The 8,585-nt window shown below is 34.8% G+C and overlaps 1 long non-coding RNA gene across 1 annotated transcript; it reads left to right on the top strand.

Annotated features, from left to right (window-relative positions):
* Positions 1-478: 478 nt before the first annotated feature.
* On the top strand, positions 479-2,149 carry LOC136071618 (uncharacterized). Its single transcript, XR_010632932.1, has 3 exons — positions 479-713; positions 861-950; positions 1,455-2,149. It is a non-coding gene; the product is annotated as an uncharacterized LOC136071618 (long non-coding RNA).
* The last annotated feature ends 6,436 nt before the right edge of the window (positions 2,150-8,585 follow it).

Here is an 8,585-nt window from a genome sequence, read left to right as displayed (position 1 = left end):
AATTCAGAGGTACATTGGGACTTCATAACATAGATTCATCAATTATGCTCCTGTTTAGACTAGTTGTATGGTTACACTGATGCTCTGGCAAATGTATACATCTGAAGCTAAACTAATTACACAAGTTGCAAGGCCTCTTCACGTTTGATGTCGAACACTCTGATAAGGGCATCCTCAACAACCTAGTTAAAATCCAAAAGGACATTATTATATCACTTCTACAGCCAATATCATTAAAAATTCAGCATGGCATATAATGGCTGGGAGTTACCCTAGCTCATGACAAAGGATTGCCATGGTAAAAACAACATTCTTCAACTGTAATAAAATTACCTTATCTGGAGTAGAGGCACCAGATGTTCCACCAATTGTTATGGGACCCTCTGGTAGTAAGTTTTCTTTCTCAACCAACTCCCCATGTATTTAGAGAAGAAGGGGGGGGGGGGGAGAGGAAATGGGAAAAAGATTTGAAATTTAACATCAATTGAAACATTGGAACTCTCTGCATTCACACTCGCATTCAGCTTGTATGGGATTTTATTACCAGGACCTATTTTCTTCTCACCGTCAATCCAGGATGAGGGGATTCCACGTTCTTATCACATCCTCTCTCTTTGAATTGGTGGGACCAAATCGACGAATCTCCTCTCTGGCAGGATCGTATTTATCACATGCTCGCTGCTCTCTTCGGCATCGTCTCCTTCGTAGCTTTGGTACTTTTTTTTTTTTTTTTTTTTTTTTTAATTTTAAATTTCGCCGCTTAGGTTTTTATTATTTATTTAAGAAGAATATTTAATTTTCAATTGGAATTTGGTAATTACGTAAAATTAATTATTATTATTATTATTATGTGGTTTAAGGTTCAATTAATTCGGATAAAATTGAAGTACCAGAATATGGATGGACCACGCAGAAGGTTTATAACTTTCTCAATTTCGTTGTCAATGGAGGTTTGTATCTCATTATTAATCTCCTTTTATTATCATGGATTTGGTCATGGTGCTCTAATGCTCACAACTTTCATCAGTTTTTTTCTTTTCTATCTCATTCACAGGTAAAACTTCTTTTTGCTTGATAGAGGTTTGCCGTAGCCTGTATATGTTTCGAAACTTGTAATTGTATACCTGAATTTATGAGTTCTCAAAAAAAAAAAAAAAAAATTATATGTATATATATATACACACACACGCACCTGAATTATGATCAATATTCATAATAATGTTATATTTGGTCATTCTGATCTAGGGTTATAATTTACGTTCGAACACCTATTAAATAATCATGAATTTTGCTTTTACATTTAAAAAATGACTTCTTTAGTAATTTTCAAAATTGTACTGACATCTTTAGTAAAAGTGTATTTCCTGCATCATTACTTTTACATTGGACTTAAAATGTGTTAAATTGCTCATTTTCTTTTCAATTAATAATTTCATTTTGGATTGATAATGCAGTTGTTGAAACCATGATTCCAATTTAATACAGACTCATCTGTTCCACTTTTTTCTTTCTTGAACAACTAAAAGATTTGGGCCTTTACAAGATGGAACTACAGTTATCATTGGAGGAAAAATTAATCGAGCAAAGGCTGAATTTCCAGAGGAGATGAACATCTTGGTTGATCGGGTTCCAGAAATGGTTGAATCATCTCGTGCCAAGGAACCTGATAAAGTTAGTGGGATGATAGATACAATTTTAAACTTTGAAGTAAAGCAGAGAGGTGGCTTGAATACAATTACAATCTGACGTCCAGCTCACAAATTAAGGGCACCACTCCATCCCAATTGAACTAAACTTTTGGCACAGAAGTTGCATTCATTTTTCTAAATGTATAAGGCCCGTTTGGTACATGTGTTTAAACAACAGTTTTCAGTTTTTTTTGGAAATACACGTAGGAAAAAAAATATGTGAAAATACGTATAATGTTGTTTAAAAACTGAAAACATGTGTTTAAGTTTACGTACCAAACGGGCCAATAGTTGCAGGCCTTTTTCAGCTCATATTGCAGATTCCACAGCGAGGTTTTGAGACACAAGTTTTAAATAGTCTTTTTCTGTTGAGTTGCATGTCCCCAATTATTTCACTTACCATACATGCTGTAAATTTCAGACTGAAAAAAATGTCATAAATACAATATCATTCTTTATTGCCTCTAGGTCTACATTGCTTTATTTTTTGTGATTGAAGGGATGTTGTTTGATAATTTAGACTCTTAAAAAACCGAGATTCTGTCACTGCCCTATTTTTATCAATAACTTCTGTCTTTGATTGCCAGATGGTTGACAAATTTCTTTCCTCATTTGAAGTACTTATGTTATTGGAGTCAAACATATAATTTTTAGTACTCCCTCCGTCCCACTTTATTTGTCCTATTTGAAAAGTCAAACTTTTTAAGAAAACATTATTTCTTGTCTTGTCTACCTTTTAAAAATGTATAAGTTTCCAAAACAATCCTTAAATAAATTTATCAAAAAATTGAATTAGTAAATTAATAGGGGTATAATAAGAATATTAGTAAATTAATGACTTTTATTTTTAAAAACAAGACAATATTTTGGAACATCTCAAAATGGAATAGAGGACAAAGAAAGTGGGACGGATGGAGTATTTGATAATTAAGTATTTTTCAATGGTTGTTGTGACAAGCTTGTAGTTGAGTATTATTGGGTGCTAGCTAGCTGAAGTTTGATAATTGCAGAGAAGTTGTGGACTAAACATAGACGTGTATAAGCCCATTGTATGATCTAGTCAAGCCCGAAGTATGTTTTATTATCCTAATTTAGGTTCATTCATATATTAAAAAACCTAATCCATTTTTTTAGTGCAAGTAATTAGTCCATCAAACCAAATCACATTAATTCCATGTATTTCTCTTGAATTTGTAATCCACTTTCTATATTTTTTCCATTTACTTTAACAATTAAAAATCAATTAACAATTAACTGTAATCTGCAAATCCACACAAAAGGATAATTAAAAATAATAACTTTAGGCATAAGCAGATCTCCAGTTCTGGAGCCAAAACTGAGATGAGAAGTAGCCCTCGTAAATGATAATGTGGAACAACTCAGGATTGTGCAATGCTTGAGAAGTTAACAATAGAGTCATCAATAAAGGTCTGTGATTACATACTATTATATTTCAGCATGCTTGTGAAACATGCCCTAACATCCTCAGAAAAAAAAAATTAAAGTACCTTCACTTTCCATCATATGGTAAGTGGGGCAAATTACACAGAGCCAAGAACTAAAAGTCAGGAATTTCAACAACTTTGTTGTACTAGAATTAAGATTTTTCTCCTCTGTGTGTGTTAAGATGTTCCTCATGGACATATCAAGTGAGCCAGCTTTTTGCACTTCTTTATGAAAGTTCTAATTCCATTCTTTTTTATCTCCTATTCAATGTAATTAACTACTTGGTTCATAAACTATTTAGCCGGGAGCGGATAGAAACAAGCCTTGTGAGTTGCAATTGAAAATTTTCATGCTTGATTCACACATCTGCAAAGAGTGTTACACAATGATATACATAGTAACATAAGAAAAAAGATTGTTAAGCATTGAAAAAAAAAAAAGACAAAGAAAATAGTGGAATAATAGACATCCATAAAAATAGCATTATGGCAGAGTAACTTTATTGATTCCACCAGTTAACTAATAATTACTAGTTTTTTAACATATGACAAATTCGTTGATGCATTGCATTCCCTTTTAAAGATATCTTTGAAGAATCATCTTGAAGACAACTAACATCTAGATGTTATGTTTAATGTATGCGTTTGTCCAAGCGTTTTATGGTGCTTAAGTGCCCATATTTCAGAACCAATGTCTATCACTTGGATTCAACTTTCCTTTCCAACTTCTTGTAAAAAAAAAAAAAAAAAAAAGCTTAAGAAATTAATATAACATAATTGAATTCAGACACAGACTAATTAAGCTTTTCAATTTAGCAATGTCATCTCAAGATTATAACTTCCCCCAAACCAAAACAGATTTATCACCATAGGTCCATAAACAAAAAACAAATACAAAAACAAAACAGTAAAGGCCTAAGTTACCAGCTAGGATAATCAGGGAAGAGAGGAGCATTGATCCCTCAGGCCAACTACTTTTCTCATTTAGTTGTTGGAAATGGGTCCAGACGCCAGAGGTGGATTGACTTGGAGCTTACATCCATCCCTCATCTGCAACTGTTGAAGCATGTCTGCCAATTTTGGATCGGGATGTAAAACTTCCACATCCCTCAAGGCACTCAAGCAGCATAGTTCGTCCAGGGGAATCACAAAAAAATTGCAACGTTCAATGACCAAATGTTGAAGCCTCGGCATTGCACCTTTCTTCATGTTCCATATCATATCAGTTACCTTTACCGTTTTGAAGACTTCGAGTTGACAAAAACTGCTTTCATTGCAGTCGAGTTTGACATTGGCACATCCAACTACTTTGAGTATTCGAAGGTTGGTAAGGCTACCCAAAACTGTCCAGATAGATACAGAAACAACTAGCACATCCAGCAAGGTTATCCTTTTTAGGATCAGCTGGAAAGAACTTGGATTTGAAAGATTTAAATATTTACAAATCTTCAAAGTCTGTAGATGACGCAAGGGATGGATGCTTGACAAAAGCCCTGACTCTACCTCTCTTGAAGAATACAATCCTAATTTTCTTAAATTAGGAAATCTGGCCTTCGCCAAGAGACTCAGTGTTGTGATTTAAAGCTATACCAGTAAGGACTTGAAGATTGGGTAAAGCCGCTTCATTGTCAGTTATAGGTAGAGATGTTGGCCCATCCAAGTAAAAATGTCTTAATTTTTGTAACTTCCATATCCCCTTGGGCAAGCATTCAATTTTAGAATTTCTCATATCCAACGTCTCAAGATTCCAAAGGTTGCATATGGAATCTGCTGGAATGACATGACGTGCACCAGATGAAATGCTCAAGTACCTCAAAAGATCAAGGTTTTCAATCTCTTTAGGGATTAAGCAACAAATGTCCATATTGCTGAGCTCTACAACCCGAACTAACTTGTTATTTTCACAAAGCCATTTCAAGTCATAGCCTTTGTCAAGAGCCACGCCACCAAAATCCAAAGAGATTTTGGCGAAGGCTCACATGAGAGAATATAAAGAGAACATATGTAAAAGGTGACCGATGCCTTATTCTCTCTGAAAGAAGCTACTGCGTCTTTTGCGCCTTAGAGTTTTGTAACCAAATGCTTTTTGATCTTCATTGTTGTTAAAGTGAAGAACTTTGCAGCCAACATCTTCTTCTAGTTGGTGATTGAAGTCGCGTACTGGGATCCGCACAATTGGTTAGTCACGTACTGGGATTCGTGCATCATCAAAGGGTGGCGTTCATATATTGAAGAGTTCAGAGGTTCTGAAGCGGTAGAAGGTTTCTGCTATGAGTTTATCTACAGGGATTGTAGAGTTTAGGGACAAAGGTTTTGCACTAGATCTAAAACTTCTCTTTATTATAGTGGATTGCTTTTCGGGAAGATTTCCCCCCAGGTTTTTTACTATGAAACTAGTTTGTTTCATTGGTTTTCCTAGGTCATCATATCTTGTCTTATTTATTTTTTTCGCTGCATGATTTTGACATGATATTGATTTTGTTTGTTTTAACAAGTTTTGTTCATAATAATTCTAATTAACAACTTGAGTTTAAAACTTATTAATTCTATTAACCGGGGTCTAAATTTCCCAACAAGTGGTATTAGAGCGGGTTCACTCTGATTGAATTAATTTCCTGAGTGTGATCCATTGACCCCTAGTGTCATGGATAGAGGACAATCTTTCTTTATACATTCTTTATTTGATGGAACTAATTATGCGTATTGGAAAGTTCGTATGAAAGTTTTTTTGCAGGTTCTAGGTGAACAGGTATGGCAAGCTATTGAAGTTGGCTGGACTAAGCCAAAGGAAGCGCCGGTGGATTGGGATGATGCAACAATCATAGCGGAAAATTTCAACAGTAGGGCTTTAAATGCTCTGTTTTATGGGGTGACTAATAAGAAATTTAAGAAGATATCATCTACGGAAGTTGCCAAGGAAGCATGGACCATTCTTGAGACCACTTATAAAGGTACCAAGGCAGTAAAGACTGTGAAGTTTCAAAGACTCGCTTGTAGTTTTAAAGAAATAAGGATGGAGGAGAATGAGACCTTTAATGAGTTCTATGCTAAACTCAAGGATATTTTGAATTTTGCTTTTAATCTTGGAGAATGTATTGCAAAATCCAAAATTGTTAGAAAAATTCTTAGGTCCTTACCTGAAAGATTCCATGCCAAGATCACTGCCATTGAAAAAGCAAAAGACATTGATCAAATTCCTTTGACTGAGCTTGTAGGAAGCCTTCAAACCTATGAGATGGGATTAGGCTCAATGGGAAAAGGTGGAAAGAGTAAAAACTTGGCTCTCAAGGGTATAGAAGAAGAGATTGAGGACTCTGAAGATGAAGATGAAAGTGAAGATGAGGATGAGGATCTAACCTTCATAATTGATGAGATTATCAAACTTCTTCAGTTTAGGAAAAAGGATAAGGGCAAACCTCCTAGGAAACCTAAATCCTCTAGGAAGGGTAAGAATGAGAAACCCCTTATTAAATGCCATGAGTGCAAAGGTTTTGGTCATATGAGGATAAAGTGTCCAAACTACCTCATGAAGGAAAAGACTAGGGAGTCAAAAGATAAAGGGTTAGTTGCTACTTGAAGTGATACTGAGGATGACTCTTCTGATGAGTTTGTGGATGAATATCGTCATGTTATGGCCTTTGCTGCTTTAACTGATAAGGTGATTGTGGAGAGTGCTAGTGACAATGAGGATTCTTTTGATGATGAAGTATCCAAGAATATGACCCTTTAGAAAGCCTATGATAAGCTATGCACTGAATTCATAAAATCTGAGAAGACTTCTCATCTTTGTAGAAAAGAGCTTAATGAGGTGAAAACTGAAAAAGCTGATTTGTTAGTCAAACTAGATGAGACTACAAGGTTAGTTGAGACTCTTGTTGTGGAGAACATCTCATTAGAAGAGAAGATCAAAAATCTTGAAGTTGAGTTTAGTCAAGCTAGATCTCAAATAGAGAAGATGTCTAGTGCAAAACTTGATGAGGTCTTGAGTGCTCAAAAGCCTAGTTCTAACAGGACTGACTTACGATATGCTGTTTCCTCCAGCCCTTCCTCGTCCACGGCTTCTAGATCAAGGACTATCTTTGTGCCACAATTTGAGAAAGGTGATAAAGATATGAAATCCAAAACTAATTTGGCTAATTCTAAATCCTTTGTTAAGCCTCATGTTTGTCATCATTGCGGTGTTGCTGGACACATTCGTCCTAATTGCTTTAAGTTGTATCCTCATAACCAATTGTCCAAACGGTCACAGGTTTCCTCTCAAGGACCTACACCTTTGTTTGGAGAGTTATTAAAAGTTTTGAACTTTTTAACTCAATTTCAAGAGAATTCTAATTCTTCTATATCCTTTAATAGACATACTAGGACACGTGTCTTTTCATCTTCACGGCCAAAGACTCGTGCTGTATATGTGAGTAAAGAGCATAAGACTTAATCGTCTTTTCTGTTTGTCCTCTGCTTTAATTCTTTCTATCTAAAGTTGGACTCTTTTTGCTTTATTTCTTATTTGTTTTTGGAATCATGCTTTCATGCATCTACACATTTCTATTATGCCTTCATGCATATGCATCTTTCTTTCATGCTTTCATGTTGTTTGTCTATTTTTGTTTGGTTGTCTAGTTTTTGTTTGTTTTATTTTCAAAATAAAAATAAAAAGAGAAAAATCATAAAAATACAAAAACAGTGTGTGTTTTGTGTACATTGGTACTTGTATACCTTGGATGACCATTGAAACAAAGTTTTCTAAATTTTATATCTTTTGTAGCTTAGATGAGTATCTCTATGCACAACTAAGCAAGTGAGCTTTGTGGCTTTTGTTTATAATGAGTAAGATTAAGTTATCTTTTGAACTTAACACTCGTATCACTCTTTTTGACGGGTAGGACTAGAAAATCCTAAGAGAAAGGCATAAATAACCATCTCATCACTGTTGCCGGCCAATCATAATTTGACACCTGTATGCTTCGGCATAGGAAAAGTGCAGTGTCAAAGACACCTGTATGCTTCGGCATAACAAAAGTGCAGTGTCAAAGACATTCGTATGTTTCGACATAGTAAAAGTGCAATGTCAATGCTTAACATCTTGGGTATTTCTTTTTTCTCTCTTATATGCCCATGCATGATATGCTAAACAAAAGAAAATATGCAAAGAAAATAAAAAGTAAAAAGATAAAAAATGCTTTAAATATAATTGGAAGCGTGTATTTTAGGAGAGGTAGGAGTTATAGGATGTACCTCGAAGGTGATAGTCCCCATCAAACAGTTATGATTGTGTGTGAGTTAAAGTGATTTTCTCATATCTCAAATCATCATAACATGTATACACTTATGCAGTCTTGCGATGTTTTTCACACACAACACGCAATATTCTTTACTACTCTTGATACATGTGCAGGTACAATGTGATTTGGTCATCACAAGGCTTTACATGTGCTAATGTATACTCACTAAACTA

This window comes from Quercus suber, unplaced genomic scaffold, assembly GCF_002906115.3.
Source record: "Quercus suber isolate HL8 unplaced genomic scaffold, Cork oak 2.0 scaffold_16, whole genome shotgun sequence".
Taxonomy (NCBI): domain Eukaryota; kingdom Viridiplantae; phylum Streptophyta; class Magnoliopsida; order Fagales; family Fagaceae; genus Quercus; species Quercus suber.
Note: the sequence above shows the minus strand (reverse complement) of the source record. Positions and strands in the feature narration are given on the sequence as shown.